The 19,893-nt window shown below is 48.6% G+C and overlaps 1 pseudogene; it reads right to left on the bottom strand.

The window, feature by feature from the left end:
• Positions 1-301: 301 nt before the first annotated feature.
• LOC142065833 (CMP-N-acetylneuraminate-beta-galactosamide-alpha-2,3-sialyltransferase 4-like) lies at positions 302-18,789 on the bottom strand (annotated as a pseudogene).
• Between the last annotated feature and the right edge of the window lie 1,104 nt (positions 18,790-19,893).

Raw genomic sequence — 19,893 nt, 5'->3', positions numbered from 1 at the left:
GTGTGTGGGGTGGTAATCTGAAAATAGTTTTAAGATCTTTTTGCTGTGAATTCCACAAATACATTGCTTGCTGGAAGTGGTGAGTCACCACCTCACACAGCAACCCCTGGCTGACCGGGATGGAGACAGTGCTGATCCACACGCACCCTGCACCAAGGCTGGTGAAGGAGCTGAGAAACTGGTGTCATCGGAACAGGTCCTTACTAGAGTGCCTTGATGCCTATAACTCTCACTTGTGATGCTTCCCCACATGATGTGGGTATAATAATCTCACGCTTGATGGAAGATCAGCCTGGAAGACCTATTGCCTTTGCTTCTGGATCTCGTACCTTTGAAGAAGAGAACAACGTTCAAATTGAGAGAGAAACTCTGCATTTAGTTTGGGGTGTTAGACAGCTTCGCTGCTGTCTGTCTGAGCAATGATTGACTCTAGTTATAGATCATTTAACTGCTAGTTTCAAAGCAAGTAGCATCAGTAATGCAGATTGCTTGTCATGCCTGTGACTGTAAGTGACAGGTAAGGACATGGAGGTGGAATCAGAGACAGCCTCTACATGCTATTCAGCACAGACCAAGCCCCAGCCCATTGCAAATGGTGCCACCTAAACCAAAAGGAATCCAGCATAGCTAAGGTGTTTCCCATTGGAGAAAAGGGCAGGTACTGGTGCACAAAGGGCAAAGAAAAAAAAACCAAAAAGCTGGTGTCCAAGTGCGTTCGATGAAAAGCAGCCAAGCCTGCTTTGAAGTAGGCAATGTGTGTCATCAGATGGGCTATTCCCCAAAGCCAAGGTCATATGAATACCCCAGAACTATTCAAAAGCTATTAGGGAAGAACTGTGTCAAGTAACCAGGGACAACTACACAGCTAGAAGAAGTGATTAATCAGTGTCAAGATAGTCACTATCTGTGGCAGCTACTCCATATGGACTATGTCAGGTCAGTTAGGAGCCCTACATTTTACTGAAGTCAATGTTTAATCTAAATGGTTGGAAGGATTTCACACAGATGGTGAAGGCATCCAGGCTCGCTTGCCAAGCATTCATGGAGAGGCAGTGAGTGATGGTGGAGCTCCCTTGACCCCTGGAGAGAGGCAGGCTGGCACCAAACAGCCCAGCACCTCCCTACCCTTCTGCCTCGGGTGAACCATGGTCACCCCTCGGCTGGCCACAGAGCCAGGGATTCACTGTTGCCATTGATGCGAAGGCGTTGGCAGTGCCTTGGTATGAAATGTGCTGTGCTTAGAAGGAGTATAATTGCCTTTCTGCAGCCCTGAGAAGGGTGGATTTACCACCTCAGACTGATGCTAGCTTTTGCTACTGAAACAACAATAGGAGTAATTTTCTTTTTCTTCCCCCCTCCATTACATCCTTATTATGGTATCTCATAGCCTAATTTACATATGTTTTGTATTACTGTGGCTTTGCCTTATCCTCCTTATTCCACCTCCTCTCCCCCAGGTCTCTTGATAATAATGAGTCTGCTGTAGGGCAAGGATTTATTCAGACTATCAAACACGAAAGGTGTGTAGGACATGGAGGACTGCAGATCTCAGACTTCTTAAACTGGATACAAGAAAGGTTGATCTGGGGATTCAGTGCCACCACCAAAGCATGGTTAAATACTAAGCCTCCACCGCATTGCTTAGACATTCTGGGAAAGCTTGAAACAAGAGGCAGCTCTAATGATCGTGGTTACCTGGAGAGATTACAGAACCCTGGTTTGAGGGAAAACCAGCCAGATCTTAAACATAATAGCAAAAAGCTGTGCAGCAGACCTGCTTGCTACAGACTCGGAGAGCACTGCCACAGGTGGTGACCAGTGCTAAGACTCTTGAGCCTCATGTTTATGGTTTCACTACCATGAGCTGACACTACATGACAGGAAGATGTTGCAACAACTGTGGCAGAAAGTGCAGGCACAGCTCCTGCAAACTGTGTCAAAGTTTGTGTAAACGCATTACCTAGAGGGAAAATGTAAACCGTCTCCTGGGGTTAGTTCATAGCATGCTTTATACATCAGCTTTTAAACATTAAGATTTTTATGCCATTTTACTCTACCAGGAGAAGAACATAGAATATTAATTGTCCGCATAGTTGGGAGCCCACTTCTGTTACTTACAAAGCAATAAATTCCAAAAGAGTGGTCAAGCCAGATCCAAATGCATATTTGCATGCATTTGGAACACCATAGTTTTGGAATCTGCAGAACCTGTGTGGCTATTATGTGTTATTTAGAGAATAAAGACTTATTTGTGTACAGAGTAAACCCCAAAACCAGCGTTTACCTGATAAAGAGGCATTTATTAAAACACCCCTTTTCTCCCAAGCTCGGTTCAGTTCTGTTTGCACCTGGAAGATTAGGTCATCCTCTTTCAGCCTTCAGGGGACCTTCCTCAAACTGAGCTGGACCAGGGCCTCCGTTTCTTCCACCAGTCTCCCAGGGCAAGGCAGCTTTGGGGGACCTTTGCCAGCATTTCTTTCGTTGTGCATTGCATGCACCAACCAAGACAAAACAATTTCAGCTCTAATGGAGGAGGAACCAGGCTGGCAAAAGGGAACAGGAGTGGAAGCAACATGAAGGGCATTAATGTTTTGCAGATGATGGGAGACGGGGTGTTTCTGGAGACAGGGCTGAGGTAGTAGAAGAGAAGTTAGCCAGGAAAAGGAGTGACATGAATAGCCAGGAAGTGCCCTGAAAGCCTGACCACAGCAAAGGGGAGGGAAGAAGGAACTGGGAGGGAAAGCAGAAGCTTAATCTCCTGTGGAAAAAATTAGCAGTTATAATGGGTACTGTACTAACGCTCCCACACCCCAAATGGTGCTGCTGTATGACACATGCAGCCTGGTGCAAGTTAAGCCAACACCACTGTTAGAGTTTGCCCTCTGATAGCTATGCAGGAGGAACCTGCTTCCCAATGAGCATCTTGCTGAAGAGGCTGCAGCAAAGTGGTCGCACCAACATACCAATCAGCTTGTAGGTTCATCACTGTAGGTTCTTTCTGCTGGTAGAGGCAGCATTTTGGTGAGGCTGCAAGAGAGGTGAACCCATGATGATAACAGGCCAGGAAGAAAGTAGCAACAAGAGAAGTAAAGAAGGGGAAATATGATATAGCTGCAAGGAAGCAGTAAAGGATGAGAAGATGTGGTCCCAGACGTGGAATGGGGACATGAACCAGCCACGGATAAGTGGGGATTTAAGGCTTCTTAAGTGGGTGTTCTTAAATGCAGAAGATCTTCAGCACACAAAGTAGACTTGGTAGGTTGGCTCCATGCTTAGAACAAGCTGGAAGAGACATGGAAACCTCCAGACAGCATGCTGAGGAAAAAAAAACAAAAGATGAGGGGATTACATGGGATCATAAAGCCATGAGAAGGTCTCAGAGGAAGTACTAAGGTAATTTTCACCTGTTCTGACCTCCTCCTACAAGACCGTGCCAACTTCATGAAACCAGAAGTGCATATAGTCAAACAGAACAATAAAAGAAATGTTTCTTGTTTCCTGCAGACATTAATGATTCCCAGCAACTAGCAAGTCATTGAGATCTCTGAGTGTTCAACCTGGCTTTTTTCCAAAGTGATGGCTATGACTCTCTCTCACACCAGTCTGCTTAGGAAGGAGTTTGAAATCCCATGGCAGGTATTGCACCCTCACTCCCTCCCTTTCTCAGGGGCTGAGAACCAGCTTAATCTCAGTTTAGTGCTTTTCACAAATAACTGATGAGCCCAGGATGGCTGTTTACAAAACAGGAGGGGATTACTCAAGGCAAAAGGGTTGTGCAACACTCCACTCCCCACCACAGCAGTCAGCGGTGGAAACCAGAGGGCAGTGGAGGAAAGGGCAAGTGCTCTGAATCTCAGGGATTCATCTCCCTCCTCACATGTGACAGGACATACTGTGACCTGCTGACATGACCTGCTCAGAACAACATGGAACAAGGGCAAAACCCAACTGGGATCATCAGTGATGTCTGGAGAAGACAGCAAGGAGCAGTTCTGCGCCTGGAAGGAAGGACTGGCTGTGTCAGCAATCACCCCCCACTCAATCATTATCAGCAGTCAGTTCCTCTCAGCAGTGATATTGTGCTGAAAGACCTGCAGGGGCAAGAGAGGCAGAGATTATTCTTTACAGTGCCTCTCATCCTGTCCAAAATACACCAGATCCTGCCCAATCCAACTTTGCATGCAGCTCCTTGCAAGACTTCCGCTGCACAGGACCCTCATCGCCAAACTAGGACAGATGAAAGGCACCCTGAAGGTGCCAGCATCTGCGCCCAAGCTGTTCTCTGAGAACAAAGCATGTTCCAACACATTCCCCTGGCATGTGCCAGCAGGAATTTCCGTGGGTAACACCAGCAATAGCTACCAGACCTCTCAGCTGCTTGACTCCCAGCTTTGTCTAGTAGGTTCCCCGATGGAGAACACCTTAGTTTGAAGGGGAGGCATTTTCTACCTCTGTTTTCTGTGAGTGACCCATATTGTAATAGTGTATTGGTGTAGTGTTGTCATGTTGCCAGAGTAACCGAAGCCTGCAATATTGACCTCTCAGCACATATGGAGGGCTAAGCTCAAAGCGATCGTTCCCATGGTGCCATATATCTCTGGGAAGGGAAAAGACAGAACATCTGTTTAGGATTTCAAACTCATACTTTTACAATACTGACACCAGCAACACCTTTGCAGCTGGGACCAGTAGTTTCTTCCACACTCAAAATAGCAAAAAAAAAAGTAAATAAAATATGACAGGTGCATGGACAGCACTCCCAAATGTCAAACAAAGAGCCTCTTATGAAAAGGTGCTGCAGAAGATGAGGGATCATGAACACACAAACTCTGGGTTGATAGGACATAAAGCTCCATAGAAATCAAAAAGCTTTGGATGGAAGAAATCAGCATACTTTTTAACAAATCCACATCCATGACAAAGCCTATATGAGGTCTTTGCCTTTCTGCCTTTTCCATGTGCCACTTTATGTGTATTCCCTGCTAGCAGCCCTCGTGCGATACCTCACTTTTAATCCACGCATTAAATTCCTGTCCCTGGCCTGTGTGCTACAAAACTGCCTTTTGCTCACGTAAAGCTAACATGACCGTGTACAAAATCAAATGCTGCCTTAAAAGCTGTGTGACAGAGCAGCACGGCCACCATGCTCGCAGGCAGCTGGATATGCTCTCTAGTCCCCGAAGCCTAACTGAGGACTTCGCACTCCTCGCCTGGATTGGCCCACTTTGCACTTTCCAAACATTTTAGCAGGGAAATGTACTTTTTTTTACAGCATTGCTTCATCAGTCAGGCACTTGGCATGTACTCTCGGCCCCAGCCAAGAGTCAATGCATGACCTTGGACAAGGTTATTTTACCACACCAGGCCTTCAAGCTTCTCCTGCATTTGTTGCAGATTATAAACATTCTAGTAGTGCCTGGCAGGCTTAAAGTTAATTAAAGATTGCACAGCACCATCACAAAGATGGTCAGGACCAAAGACAAAGTATCATTAGATTCATTAATGAAATAATCCTCTACCGTGCAGTGAAGGGGAAATCTGTGCTCCAGAAGCAGCGGGCATAACAGCCAGCCTCAGGCCAGAGATCTGTGAGAATGGAGTGTTTCAAGGAATGCCAACCAAGATTCCTCCCATTTTACGCCAGCTAATTATCAGTAATGGTGTTCAGACAGAGAAAGCACAGGAACAAGTATGAAAGGGCTTATACAGCACAGCTGCTCGTCACTAGAGAACCAGGTTTTCTGAGGTCTAGACTATGGACAGAAATATAACTCTAAAAAGGGGTTTGAATGCAAAATGGCAAGTGGTGATGGGACAGGCTGGAATGAGAATAACACTGCAGTGCTGTGAGAGGTGGGGAAAAGTCTTCCTTTTCTGGGTAGGAACAGGGCTGCAAACCTGAAGTACCATACAATAGGAAAAGACTGCATTTACTAAGGGAAGGGACTAGTTAATCTAATGAAAAAGTTTTGCTTCCACTTGCATGACACTGAAACAGTAAGGGGTAAGGGAAGACACAGAACACTGATGCCCATCTCTCTGCTCTCCAGTATGGTATCATACCCTAGATGTTGTGCTCACCTGCAGCAGTTTGTACGTCTGTATGTCATAGGTGACATATGTTTTGAGAATATGCAGCTGAGAGACATTCCCATTCCACTCCCGGGTGGTTAGTGCCCAAACCCCGCCTCCATCTGTAGGAGAAAGGCAGAGAGGTACTGAAGGCATGTCCATGCACACCAGCAAGTGCTGTGATAAAGATCCCCGAGTTGGCTGTGGTCTGCTGCTCTGGGTGGGTGCTCAGAAGGACTCAGGACAGTTCGGAGGAACAAAGGATCTCCTGATCTTTTACACTCACTCCCATACACCTTTCTCCAATGTGGCTGAGACTGGGGTCTTTGTAGTTAGTGAAAAATAAAGTCTCCAGCATGTTATGCAGCTCATTAAATATTTGAAAGACACATGATTATTAGAGCCATTGAGTATGTCACTACAAATAACCTGGTTTCAATCTTCTCTCATTAAAGACATCTCATTTTATTCCTTGTTTTCATCAATACTTCCCTAAGCCAGGGGAAATCCAGGGGCTTGAATGGGACAAACATCATCAGTGCACTGTTGTCATCGTTTTCCAGAGGGTTGGGCAGAGCTGATTCAGGGAAGAAGATTCAGATGCTGGTTCTCTAACCCACGTCTTCCGTGTGCTCTTTTACTGGAGCATCAACTAATCTGAGAATCAAACCCAGAATTTGTCCAATTTAAGTGCCACTTGTTCCCAAGCATGGAGGCAGCTGTGTGCTGCCAGATGCATGGCTGGCCGCATGAACTCACCTGAGGGCACTGACACACGTCACAGCCCGGCCCGGCCCAGCAGCCTCGTTCCATGGCATGGGGCACCCCACACAGACGCACAAATAGTTCCTCCCTTGTAATAAAAAGGCAGAAAGCAGACAACCACTATTTTGCAGAAAGGAAAGTAAAGCACAGAGAGATTAAATTACTTTCTCAAGTCAGAGCAAAGACGCATGTAGTCCTGTAACGCTGGGGTTGCCTGCCACTCCGCCGAGCTGGAGGTGGCTATCCAGCTCCCAGGTTCATCATCTGTGAATGAGTGGTACAAATTCTGGCTCGTGCAGTGCCTGTGCTTGGCCATGAACTGCAAGAAAGTTATTTGATTACCTGAGCTGATGGATCCTAGATGTCATGTTTGCCAGGCAAGAAAGTCACATGCACATTGTCATTCCTCAGCCTCTGCTTAATTGTTAAGGCTTTAGTAAGGATTCAGTACCTTGTGACAACGTGGTGAGAGTCAATCATTTTCTGAAAGTGTTGGCCATGGATGGAGTAGCCATTGCAAACCACAAGGCACCTTTGGCACCGTAAGCTGGCAAAAGAATAGATTGCAAAAGATGAAGTCCTCCTCTGACAAGTGTCTCCGCCAGGTTAGATCAGCATCTGCTGAGGGCCTTTTCGATATTCCCAGGTAACTCCTGGGATGGCATCAGAGGAGCAAAGCCCTGACTTGTAGGACTCTGGCTTTATTCTAGCCAGATGGGTCTTATCTTAGTGACCATAAGGCAATACAGTGCTATCAACATACTACGAAAATTGCAAGATATCTCTTGTTAGCCAGAGGACACGAGACACTAAAGAAATGGGAAGTCGTGTGGATAGCCAGCAGACCAGTAACTAGCAGAGTGAACCTCTGCTTGAGGCGTGCAGTGTATTGTGGAGAAGAAGAATGAGAGACCACAGAATAATTCCTTTAATGAATTAGAGAAAAGAAGAAGGGGCCAAATGAAAGTGTTCGCCAACAGCTGCCACAGCCTACTTCACTTTCTGCTCTCCCTGAACGTGGGCAGGCAGAACTGAGGGAGGCACCCCACTTCCCAAGCCCTGGGCTGTCACACTTGTGATGGAGTTAGAGAAAGAGAAAATAGATGGGAGGGGGCAATACTGAGAACAGAGATCAGGGTATGACAGAGTTAAAGGGAGGGAGCTGGAATCTAGCAGCTTAAGTTCATCAGTATGAGAGCTGCTTGAAAGAGCATGCTTAAAAGGGAGAGAAAGAGAAACCTACTGAGAGGAGATGAACGGTGTCAAGAGTGAGAGGCAGAGAGGGCTGTGAAGTTGAGCACTAAGAGAGAGAACTTTGAGTAGCTGCAGAAACCAAGGCTCTCAACCCAACTATCACTTCTCTCACATGCCTGCTCCCCCAACACCCATCACCAGCCCAGCCTTTGTACCGGGCAAAGGATCTAGGCAGCTCCTGCTGTGGAAGAAGCTGCAACGTGGTAAAAACAGAGAGAACTGGAAGACAAGAAGTTGAAGAGTCATCTTCAGGGAAGAAACGTGGCCCCACGACTGCCAACAGGCCAACTCTCCTTTTTCTTCTGCTCTAAAGAGATAGTTTTCATTTCATAAAGTGCCAGGACACTTTACATGGGAGAACCTGCTCAAGCACTATTCTTGTCACATCCTTCTCCCAACCCTGTCCAAACTGAAGCATTTTTCCACATAAAAGGTATGCACTTTATGACCAGCGCTACCAGCAATCAAAGCTGCTCTGTAATACCTCACACAGAAAAAGGCAAAAGGCACTGACCCACAGAGTATCTTTTCTCCATTACCATTTAGTAACTTCCACAACGGCTCGTCCTTCGACCACAGGAGCATTGCTGTCAGCCTTCCCCTTTCCATCCTTCCTGGCACAGCTAGAGCCTGGAGTTAAAGCGCTTCCCCCTCCTCCCTCACCACCATCATGAACTATGACCATTTCTCAAAAGCATGCCATCGAGTCAGCCCAGAATCCCCCTGGTGCCCAGCTGTATTTCCATCTCTTCTGCAGCACTCACAGCTCCCCCATAAGGGGGAGGCTCTCCAGCTGTGCAGTGTCCATCCAAGACACGACAATGCATTGCAATACGTGAGCTCTGCAGCCCAAAAGGCTGTTTATGGAACCGCAGAACTTTTTCAAGCTCTCTTCTAAAAGGTCTGGCCATGAGCGTGTATAAGGATTTGCTGATCAGGGAAGGGTTCCAGTGAGATTCAAACTTACCAAGAGATTCAAAGAGCCAGTGGTTCAGGGATGAGAGGAGCAGTCATAGCAGTATCAGACACATGGACTACGGCAGCTGAAGCAGGCTGCATAATGAAGAGCTTTGGAAAGCTGCAGAGCTATCCTGAAGTACTTCCCAGAAATGACCCCCATCTTTTAAATACAGTCCTTAGTGCTGTTTCTAATCCACCTTATGAGCTGCTGTGACAGCAAAACCTCATCTCTCTCTGGTTCTCTCTCCCCAGTTCCTCTCCCTTTTCCGTCATTCCTTTTTCTGTACACATCTGGGCAACACTTATTCATCCTGTCATTGTTTATCCACAAAAGGATGGATGAGCAGAATTCCAGTTCCATCCCCAATTTCACTTATTCATTCACTTCATGGCAAAGCTCATGACACCCATGGCAAAACCTCACTGCACGCTGATCACTTAAACAGTGCAACATTTCCCTTTTGATTGTCCTTCAGAGGACATTTTACACACACATTTGTATCCAACATTCTGGTGGCCTGTTGACTCACTTTCATTCATGTCTAGATGCCGTTGTGCAACAATTAACGGAACTTATCTCTGTTCACCTTCTTGCATATCTGCACATAAACCCCAGGCTGCCAGACTCCACCCATCAGCAGCCACTGAGACACTGATTCATCTCTCAACAAAATTCCCCAAACAATGAGACATGGCTAACAAACCTTCCAATAAAAGGCTTTCTCCACACAAAGCATCTCTGGCAAGCACCAACACACCTCTTGTGGAAGAAACAAGGTTCATTTCCTACTAGCCCTTCCTAAAGGCTCTCAGACTGTGGCCGGAGGATCAGTGATATTTCAGGAGGTCTCTTAAAGAAGTCTACAAATTGAGCTCCTGACAATGTCTGCCCTGCCCTTAAGTCACTACCAGGCAGAACAGAGTCCTCCAAGTCTCCAAGGATGCACACCTTACTGGGGATCCGATTCTCATCCAGGTTTTATCCGGGGAGGGTGGTTGCCTATTCTTTCCACAATAATGAATTGTCCCCCACCACTAGCCCAGAACACAGTAGCACTGAGGTCAGAAAAGGGAAGAAGAAAAGGTAAGTTACTCGATGTGACTTTCATGTGAATTCATCGGAGTGGCACAGGCTCTGCACACACAGACCTGGGAAGGCAATGCAGACGGTGACAGAGGCGGAGCTGCTGCACGGCCCCAGCACTACAGCTACCACCACCCCACAGGACCTCTCCCCCCTGACATCTTCCCAGCATCTTCCCAGCCCCTGCAGCCATCAGACCTGCAGAACAGCAGACCCTGTTTCAGCGTTTGGAGCCTCCAAGTGGCTATATTTGAGTTAGCCCCTTACGAGACAAAACTAAACCGGGCCTTCTGGTGATGAACCCTAGTAAACGCAGCATCCTTTTCCCCAGCAGCTAAGGACACTTGCTTACAAGATCAAGCCTTACAGCGCTCCAGAAATTGCTCACATTGATCTGCAAAATGTCAGGGCAACAGTGCAGAGAGGGGAAGGGACTGACCATGGCACTGTCTCAGCCAGACAAGCCCTTGGCCCCTTGGCATGCTCCCCTTGGGGCTGGCCTGACCCCAAAGCCTGGCTTCCCTTCCCTGTACCCACAGCCCTCCTGGCTGTGCCCACTGCTGGGGTAAGCGGTGGAGTCCCAAATTGACAGTGTGGGCTCCCTCACTCCTTTTCCTCCATAGCTGTCAGCTCCTTGGGATGTCACAGGGGACAGGGAACTGTAAGGGCCTTCAAACAGCCCTTGTTGCACAAGGTGATCCGTTATCCCACAGACAGGCGGTAGGATGCAGCTGCAACCCACACCACAGTGCTTGGGAACATGTCCAGAGGACAAAAGCCTTTGCTGAGGACAGCAAAGACTGGCAGCAGTAAGAAGAACTCTACACACAGGAGAAATCCTCCAGTCCTGACCAGGGCTGCTTTCCAGGCTGAAATGAAGAGGTTCAAGCCAGACAAAAGATTAGACAAAAGATTAGCCAAAAGCAGTTCAGTAACACAGACGATAGCTGTCCGAGCAGCTCTTCACCTTGAGCAAGGCACTGTGCTGATTCAGAGCATGAGCTCAGCTCACCCCCAGTGCCCTGCTCTACATGGGTGCATCTGGGTCTGCAGATGCAGAAGGGACAAAGTCCTCCATCATTTGCACCCATCTAACGAAAATGACAGCTGTCACATCTTGGTCATTCAGCAGCAGTGGTTTTTTTCTGTGACAAACAACCAGCCTTTCAACGATGGTATGAAACTAGAATTGGGTTTCTTTCTCTTGGAGGGAGGTCACAAGCTGTTACATACACTCGTACAGCCACTGTACCAGTGGATCTTTCCTGGACCTCTTACACACACCACACAGAGTCTTTCATCAGCCGATTGCTTCTGGGCTGCTACACACATACACACAACACAGGTAAACACCCACCTCTGGACCTTAATCCTGCAAAGATCGCAGCAGCATTTATCAGAGGGTGACTGCTAGACCTCCCACGCACACAGAGGAATTTAATTTGTGTATCACAGAAGCACATTAACCCTGCTCTATCCTCCCACAGCCCTGTGCACACATATCACACAGGATGCAGGCCTTGCACGGGTGTTTGCAAATATTAACACTTCTGAAAGAAGTCATTCCTCCTTTGCCCTTGCTGCAGAAGCAGCATACGGAGTGGGCATAAGGGAGAATTCACTTTACAATTGTGCAAAACAACAAAAATATTTTTACACTTTGGGAAAAAAGCCACCTTTTAGATGCTTTTTCTACTCACCAAACACATACAAGATGACTTGAATTTCTAAAAATACACCCAAAACAGGCACAGTTCAAGCCTCTCTGGAAAAGCCCAGCTTTGCCACTGACAAACACAAATGCAAAGCCTGTGCACAGAAGAGGTGCGGGTGGCAGGGCCGTTTTCAGGAGGGGCCTCAGCATTTGGAAAGTCCAACTGCTGGAGCAATCCCCATGACTAGGGCCTGTGCTCCCATTGCCGATGCCCATGTGTTGGGAACACGTGGGAGTCGTCCCCATCTCAGACTGTGGGGGACACCTAAGGCTGCATGTGTCTGATTTATGGAAACACGTCTCTTCCCTCCCCTCTTCTGTCACTTCCCAATTTGGGGGTCTCTCCAGTGAAGACATCAGTGGCCAGGAGGCTCCCCTCCCTCTGTAGATCCCCAGCCCAGCAAGGGCCTAGGGCAGTGAGTGCTGGCTGGGAGATATCAGGGCTCAGCACGCTCTGAGGTTTTCTTACCTACGCAGAGCCAGATCACCAGCTTTTTCCACTGGAAGAAGGCAAAGAAGAGCATCCCTGCCACAGGTCTGGCGTCCATGCTGTCTCCATGCACAACCTGCAAAACAGTGGAGACCACACCAGTCAAAAACAGGGCTGATAAGCTTTCACCTGGCTGTTTTGCAGAGAGGCAGGCTGGGTGCCCATCCTGCAAGCCCACCCCAATACTGTGCTTCCATCCCTACAACATTGGTCCACCCATGCTCTGTCTGCTGACTCATAAGAACCCCATGCACGGAGAAGAGCGGCTGTGTAGGGTCAAGACCTACTCTCATTGTTTTGCTGGATTCTCTGGCCAGTTGAGGCAGTAAATAAGCACTCAAACTCCCTGCCAGCATAGGCAGGTCCCACCCATACCCTGAGCCCCAGAAGCAGACTCTGAACTAGAAACAATGATCAGGATCAATGTGGCTTATCCCACGCCCTGCACAGGACCCATGGTCACAGCTAGCATATCCAGCAAGCACTGGAGGCACCTAACCACTTTCCCAGGGAGGTTTCCTTCTCACAGCCCTACAATTTGTTCCTCCAACAAGGGAATAGAGCCCACAACATGCTGCTTTGACTGCCAAGCAATAAAGTCCTGTGATCAATCCTCGTAAGCCATAGAGTTCGTAGTGTTTAGGTGTCTGAATTTGACTGACAGCCTTAATTATATAGGGACAGCATCACAGCTCAAAGAGACAATTGCTGGTTCAGGCTGGTGAAAAACAAGAATGATATGCTCCTGTCTTAGCGTGATGGTGCAGAAAGTGAGAGCTTAGCTTACCCATCTGATGGTGATCATCTAATTATCCTCAATGAGCTAGATACAAATCCCAGCTCAGCAGAGGGAAGTGCTTTGTGGTGCTCTCAGCCCACCCTTTTCCCCCCTATAGCCTGGTCTGGAAAAAGACCTTTGCAAGGCTAATTAATCTATCCAACCAGATCCTTCTTGGATCCTTCTTGGACCCAGATGGAGCACCACTGCCCTCTGAAACCCAGGGCTGGATTTCAGAGCAGCAGTTTTGTACTTGCAGCTTCTCATCCCTCTCATCTGCCCCTGGAGTCAGTGTCATCTGGGCACATTTAAGAGTTACTTGCTGTTTCTTGCTGCTGTGCTTTTCCCAGGGGTGAGCCTAGGCCAAGGGAGGGAGAGCAGGTACAATGAGTCCCATAATCAAATACAGCAACCACAGGGGATTAATTTAACATTTGGGTGAAGGAAAGAGGCAGGGCCAGGGTAGGTAGGAGATCCTGTTTCCTTCTCATTCTCGAGACACAATCATCTGAAATGAAGCCATTGCATCTGTCCTGTACACAGCCTGGACCAGAGCTGTAGGAGGTGAAGGTCAAGCAGTTTGATAACAGGTATCTTGTTGCTCAACAGAAACGCAACTGGGTTTCTTCACGCAGTCAGGGCTTTCACTGGCACCTCTCTCCTTGCCTTGAGCAAAATAGTCCCGAAAGCCTGGGTGGGTATATGCACTCGTTCATGCAAAAAGCATCCTGGCTGCCAAAGGGCTCCATTTGCCCATTTCTACTTCTCTCAAGCCTTTTAGGATTCTTTTCACAGAGGATTTTTCTTTTTCTCTGTGATATTTTTTTTAATTAAAGTATTTTTCTCCACAGCAGGAAATATAAACTGTGCAGCAGACAAGCTTGATATATATTTTAAAAGAGAAAAAATGATTTAGCAAAGCTATTATAATCAGGTATGCGGAGAAGCAATCACTAACCCTGTTCCTAGAAGCCAGAAGAACCAAAGAAAAAAGGGAAAAGAGGGATGCTACTTCTTGAAAAAATAGAAAAAAAGTGATGAACAAGTTTTTAATTTGTCAGAATTTTTTAAAAAAACCCCACAACATTCTGTACCGAAAGGAGGAGCTTTTTCCCTAAAAAACTCCAAGAGCTGGCAAGTAGGTGAACTCTTCAGAAAAGCTGCTGCTTGATATTATCACAGAAGAAGGGCTGGCTGCTAAGCACTGGTGAAAACCTTGCTTTGTCTAAGTTTCACTGGGAGCTGAGTGCTGCTGAAGGTCTGGGTTGCGTGTGCTGACTCTAACCTGGGTTTGGAAATCAGCCCTTAGTGCCTGTGCCATACACTGTTCTTGACTGCACAGGCAATCTGAAGGGGAAGGGGCCAATTTACTTACTCTGTGCCTCAGTTTCCCCACTTACAAAACGGAAATTATCACAGTTTAGGCTACAAAACTAAAATCGTTGGCATAGAGCAGCTACAGCGAGTCACTGCAGCAGACCAAGAATAACACAAAAATACCTAAAGAGATGAGGCATTCTCCTTCCTTCAGAGAGCAATTGATTAGTTGAGCTATACTGCGATTTTTGTCCATCAGAGATTGCAAACTTGAAAGAAAAAAGGCCTAGAAAATGAAAGTGCATTCTTGCTGATTCTCTTTCCCTCTTCCTGCACCACTCCCAGCCTCTGCCTCCCCTGCTCCAGAAAAAATTAAAAATCAGCTTCTCTAAATATTGTTTCTCTCACATCAGCCCAGCAGGAGAGGCAGAAATCAAATTATAACCACTGAAATAACCATCCGTGCTTAGTGCCAGGAGGGTGGGTGGAGACACTGGAACATTTTGTTTTAGGTTTCCAAAAAAAAAATAATATCTATATTAAAATAAACATGTGCAAAAGAAGAAACAGAAAGAAAATCAATCAGCTGCATTTACAACAGGGTAATATCAAGCAAACAGTGCTCTATCCAGAGACGGACAAGAGCTGCAGGAACCAGATCCCCTCTGTCCTTCTCTCCTGGAAGAATTTTTTTTCCCCCTCCTCTCCTCATTCTGTGCTTTCTCTCCTTGTTGCTTATGGAAAAGTCCTAGAGAGAACTTTTTCCTAAGGGGACGACAGGCAGAGGAAAAGCAGAGCCATCTACCTTGTGTCCACCAGATAATTCAAGACAACCTCTGTGAAGGGGATCACACTGTTTTCGATACCTGCAGGATCTGGCAATAATTTGAGCAGAACTTGCTGGGTTTATACCTCTTCAATTCTTTGTAGATAAGAACAGATAAATACCAGGATTGTCACATCCAGATGATTTTACCGTTTCTGTCCTGCAGGGATTATCTCAGGAAAAAGCATGTGCTATATAGAAATGCTGTTGCAGCCTTTCTGTTTGTCTCTACGTCTCTCCCTGGTTTTTGGTTAGAGGATCAGTAACTTCAGGAACCAGCAATCTAACAAATTTGCTCATTCTCTTCCAAATCCCAGCTGCCAGCCTGCAGGATGTTATCATGCAAGACCTGCACCAGGGCCTGATTCTGACCGGTGTGTATTTGAAGACCATCCTTCTGCCTGTGTAAGCTTAGCAGGTGAAGCCAGCGGCAACAGGGTCTGAGCGAGCCCAGGGCATGGGCAGCTTTCCTCAGTGCACCCAGGCAGGTGCATTTGGGGCACACTGGTTTACAGGTGCTGCTGCCCAAATTAGTCCTAGACCCACCTGTGTTGCTGCCTGGCTAAGCACAGCTGGTCTCTTTGGGGAAGGTTTGTTTGGGCTTATGCAGAGAGGGAAATGGTCTGAGGCATGCCAAGACCAGGGACCCCCTGCCACGGACAGCTGTGAGGAACCGCTGCACAAAGCATCCACCGTGCATTTGGGAAGATGCCAGCTCATGAACACATGTTCAGGCTCATCTTGCAGCACTTGTGTCTCCTCTGGTCCCAAGGATATGGGAAGACCCTGCAGTAGCAGCCAACAGCTCAAACTCAAGGCTTTGCCCTGGTTCGGGACAGCAGAGCCGGCCCCAAACCTCCCTCCACACCTTGTCCCTGGAAAGACACGGCACCTTTAGCAGCTTCGCCTCCTCAGAGGGGTTAAAAATCCAGTTGAGTTGCAGAGGAGGCTGAGGCGGTTTTGCGCTCCTGCAGTGCCATCATGTGCTTTAGGTACGCACTGCAGACATGCTCCCGGCTGACAAAACTTGCAGGGGCCAAGGAGGCAGAGGCACTGGCAAGCAAAACCTGGGTGTCCCTGGGTGTCCCTGGAGGTGGCATGTCCCAGCTCCCAGCACCCAGGAGCCACTGGCCACCACTGCCGCACGCACACCGAGAGGCAGTCACAGGGCAGCCCTGTGCCATGATGCTCTCTGGGCAACCAAATGTTTCAGCAGTCTTGACATCCTTCAGCACAGGGCTGAAATCAGCCCCATATCCTGCAGGGCTGTTGAAGGCTGCAGAGATCTCAGAGGGGAATAGCAAAAGATCCCCCAGCAAAGGAGCCATGGAGTGGAAAATGGGGATTTTTGCCCTCTGTTTCGCCTGGAAAATTCCCTGTGCTGGAGATTTCCCAGCAGGCCCTTCTTGCTGCTTAATAAACCCTGCTCCAGACATGGCAGGTCCTCAGCTCCTGTCAGCAGGCACTGTAGCATGTTGTTAAGTGAATCCATGGGAGAGAGTGCTCATTAACAACGCCAGCAAACGGCGTCACGGCGCCTCGACGGGACCTATGGTGACAGATGCAAAATGCCCCAATCAGTGATGGCAGCAGTGACTGGCAAGTGCAACATGGTCTCCTGCCACTTCGGTGGACCTGGGAAGGGGTGTCCATTAGCAGACCTGGGGATGGAGAAGCCCTCACCGTGCATAGCGTGAGGAGAGCAGGGCACATGGCTGGCAGCACTCAGGACACTGGTGTCACTGAGTTCCTTTTGCTTGCTGCTATCTGGCTCCCTGGTGGGAAAAGGCACCTTGGGATGCTGCAGCCATGTCTCTTGGGAGCCAGACCTGCTTGCATTTCCTCTGTGGTCAGTGTGGAGGGCTCTCACTGTCATCGCATGGCCTGTTGCCTCTTCCCATTCCCCTAGTCCCCTCCAAGGCATGACTCAAAACGAAACTGTCCTTCAGTCCTCATGTTTTCTCCCATTGCTCTGACACTAGCTTTCTAGCCCAAAGCTTTGGCAATTCATCCTGCCCTCTGCAGGTCTGGCCTTTCTTCCCCCTGAGCCTCTGACAAGCAGCAAGATATGCAAGCAAGCCCTGGAGCCTACCAAAGCCCTAGCCTATTCTGCAAGGAAAAATTAGCTATTGCAAGGGAAAAATGAATTATTGCAAGGGAAAAATGAGCTAATGCAAGAAAACCCCAACCATTCAGGGCAGAAGCCCTGCAGGGCAGGTAGAAGAAGATGGATCCACATGCACTGTCAGGCTCAGGGAGAGATGAGGGCTCTCACAGCCCTGGGGTATGCACATGCTTTCCCTCGTCTCCCCAGCTTGTGGTCCAGCCTGACACAAGCAGAGGGGAAGATGTGCATGTCATGAGATCCCAGCCTCCCCTCCAGTGACCCCTGTTCTGGAGCTGAAGCCCAAAGCCCTCGCAGCTCTCCCCGACTGCCTGCCTGTACCACGTCCTGGGGCAGAGACTGTCCCACTGAGCACTAAGCCCCTGGGAGGGCAGAGCAGGAGGAAATGGCTGGAGAGCAGTGAGAGGGAAAGCCTTTCAGGGCTGCTTCTGCTTGTGCCTCGCAAAGGAGGCTGCAGCCGGGTCCGGCCCTGCATGCTCGGGGCCAAAAAGCAGATGCTGTGAGGACAAAGCTGTGAGGACAAACACAGTGGCAGCACGGGGCACTCCTGGCTTCACTGCCCTTGTTTCTGGCTCTTGCCCTCACCAAGAAAATAAAACCAAAACAAAGTAAAAAATATTAAAAAGCACCAAGAGGGGAGGAAAGTGTAGCGGTCTGATGGCAGCTGGGGTGCACAACACAGGGCACTCTGCCAGCTAGCTGTACCAGGGCTCTGGGTTGTGAAACCAACTGCTAAAATAGCCATGGCCTGAAATAGCTTTTCTGGGGTGAAAAGGAGGAAAATAAGGCCTGGTGTTAGGTGAGGGCAGGCAGGAGCACAAGGGCTGCTCGCAGTCTGCAGGGGCTCCTCCTCCAGGCCCCTGTTTTTTCCTGCCAGCCGGGGCAGCCGTGCGGAAGGGGACCCCTGCCAGAACACAGTCCTGCCCTGTCCCCACAGCGCGGAGGGCTGCCCTGCGCTGCCTGCGGCTGCCTGCCTTCGCCATCCCCGCAGGAGGTGGCCCCAGGGGCTGCCCCCAGGAAGGGGGTGGCATTTGAGCCCCATGCGCTGCAGGCCGGCCTGCAGCAGCTTTAACGCTTCAGCGCTAGAAGGGGGCCCTGTCCTTCCTCGCCACCCAGCTCGTGTCCAGGTGGCCTTACTCACAGTGGCCTTCGTGTCCCCAGAGTGGCAGCCCTGGCCTGTCACAGCCATGAGGCACCGAGCGCCCAGCAGCCCCTCAAGCCCGGCAGCCATTTTTAGCCCTGTGCAGGCCCGTCCCCATTTCCCTGCCCTCATCGGGCACTGCAGACCCTGCAGAGACATGGCCACGGGGGGACAAGCCGGGGCCACCACCATGGTTTGAATCGCAGCCCTGCCCCGGCTGCCAGCCATCCTCACCCCGAGCTGGCAGCACGTACATCCGCCATGGGCCCCCCTCAGCACCCCCTGGGCTGGGGGATGAAAGCCCCGGAGCGGATGAAAGCCACAGAGGCAGGTGGCTGGGGGGATTTGTTTTTCTGAGAAGCTGCTTTCTCTGGCTGCCTCCCTGCCGCAGGGGGGGGGTCCCTGGAAAGGGGTGGCTCACCGCCCCACCACAACGCCCAGTGGAGAAGAGGAGGGGTGAGGTGGGATGGGGGGACCATGTTCCCATGGAGAAACTCAGCCAAAAACCTTCCTCTATCAAAGATTTTTTTGCATCAATTTTGACTTTTTAAATAACTAATAAGGAACCAAACTGTTTAGGCTGAAAGTGTTATAATTGGCTTTGGCGATGCTCCCACCTCAGTGCCCACATTGGGCACATTTCTTGTTCCCTCTCACACTACAGCTCTCTAGCTGCACTGCTTTCACTGCAATAGGTGGCTTTGGCTGGCCATGTTCACTTATTACTTTTTAATGAAAAAAAGATATTTGGGAGAAAGTAGGTTCTTTGCAATCAAATAATAAAATAAAGGATCTGCCCCAACCAGATTCTAACAAAAATTTCTACTCAGAGGAAATTTATGCCAGCGTAAATAGATGCAAAAAGTTATTAGAGTGGAATCATAATACTTCACATTCATTTTATAGTGGTCTAAATGACAGCAAAAACATAAGCAAAATTAGTTGTGTTGATACATTTTCATTTCTTTCCTCTTTGCATGTCCTTACCTTTCCTAGCCTGCTCCATCTGGAGGAAGGTTTCCAGCCAGGCATGCCTGGCAAGGCATCAAGGGCAGAGGGGTGCCCTCAGATCAGTGTCCAGGGCTGATTTTGGGTAATAAGGGAGAAAGAAAAGCAGGATCTATTTAACCTCATGCTCTTTTTTAAGGCTTTATAGTAAAGGACTGTGGTAGAGAGGACTCTGACACTGTCCATCCCATGAACACCCTTAATGCATGCCTTCTATCACTGCAAGACAAAAACTTCCTACTGCCAACTATTCTCTCAGTCCCTCCTCTACTTGAGCATATGTTTAATTTGAAATCACGTTGAAAACGGTAGGATGCAAGTGGTTTTGCTTAGATGGTCTCCTGATGTGGGTGTCTAGA

This window comes from Phalacrocorax aristotelis, chromosome 17 (assembly GCF_949628215.1).
Source record: "Phalacrocorax aristotelis chromosome 17, bGulAri2.1, whole genome shotgun sequence".
In the NCBI taxonomy this organism is placed as follows: Eukaryota; Metazoa; Chordata; class Aves; order Suliformes; family Phalacrocoracidae; genus Phalacrocorax; species Phalacrocorax aristotelis.
The sequence above is the reverse complement of the archived record's forward strand: the minus strand, read 5'-3'. Positions and strand labels throughout refer to the sequence as shown.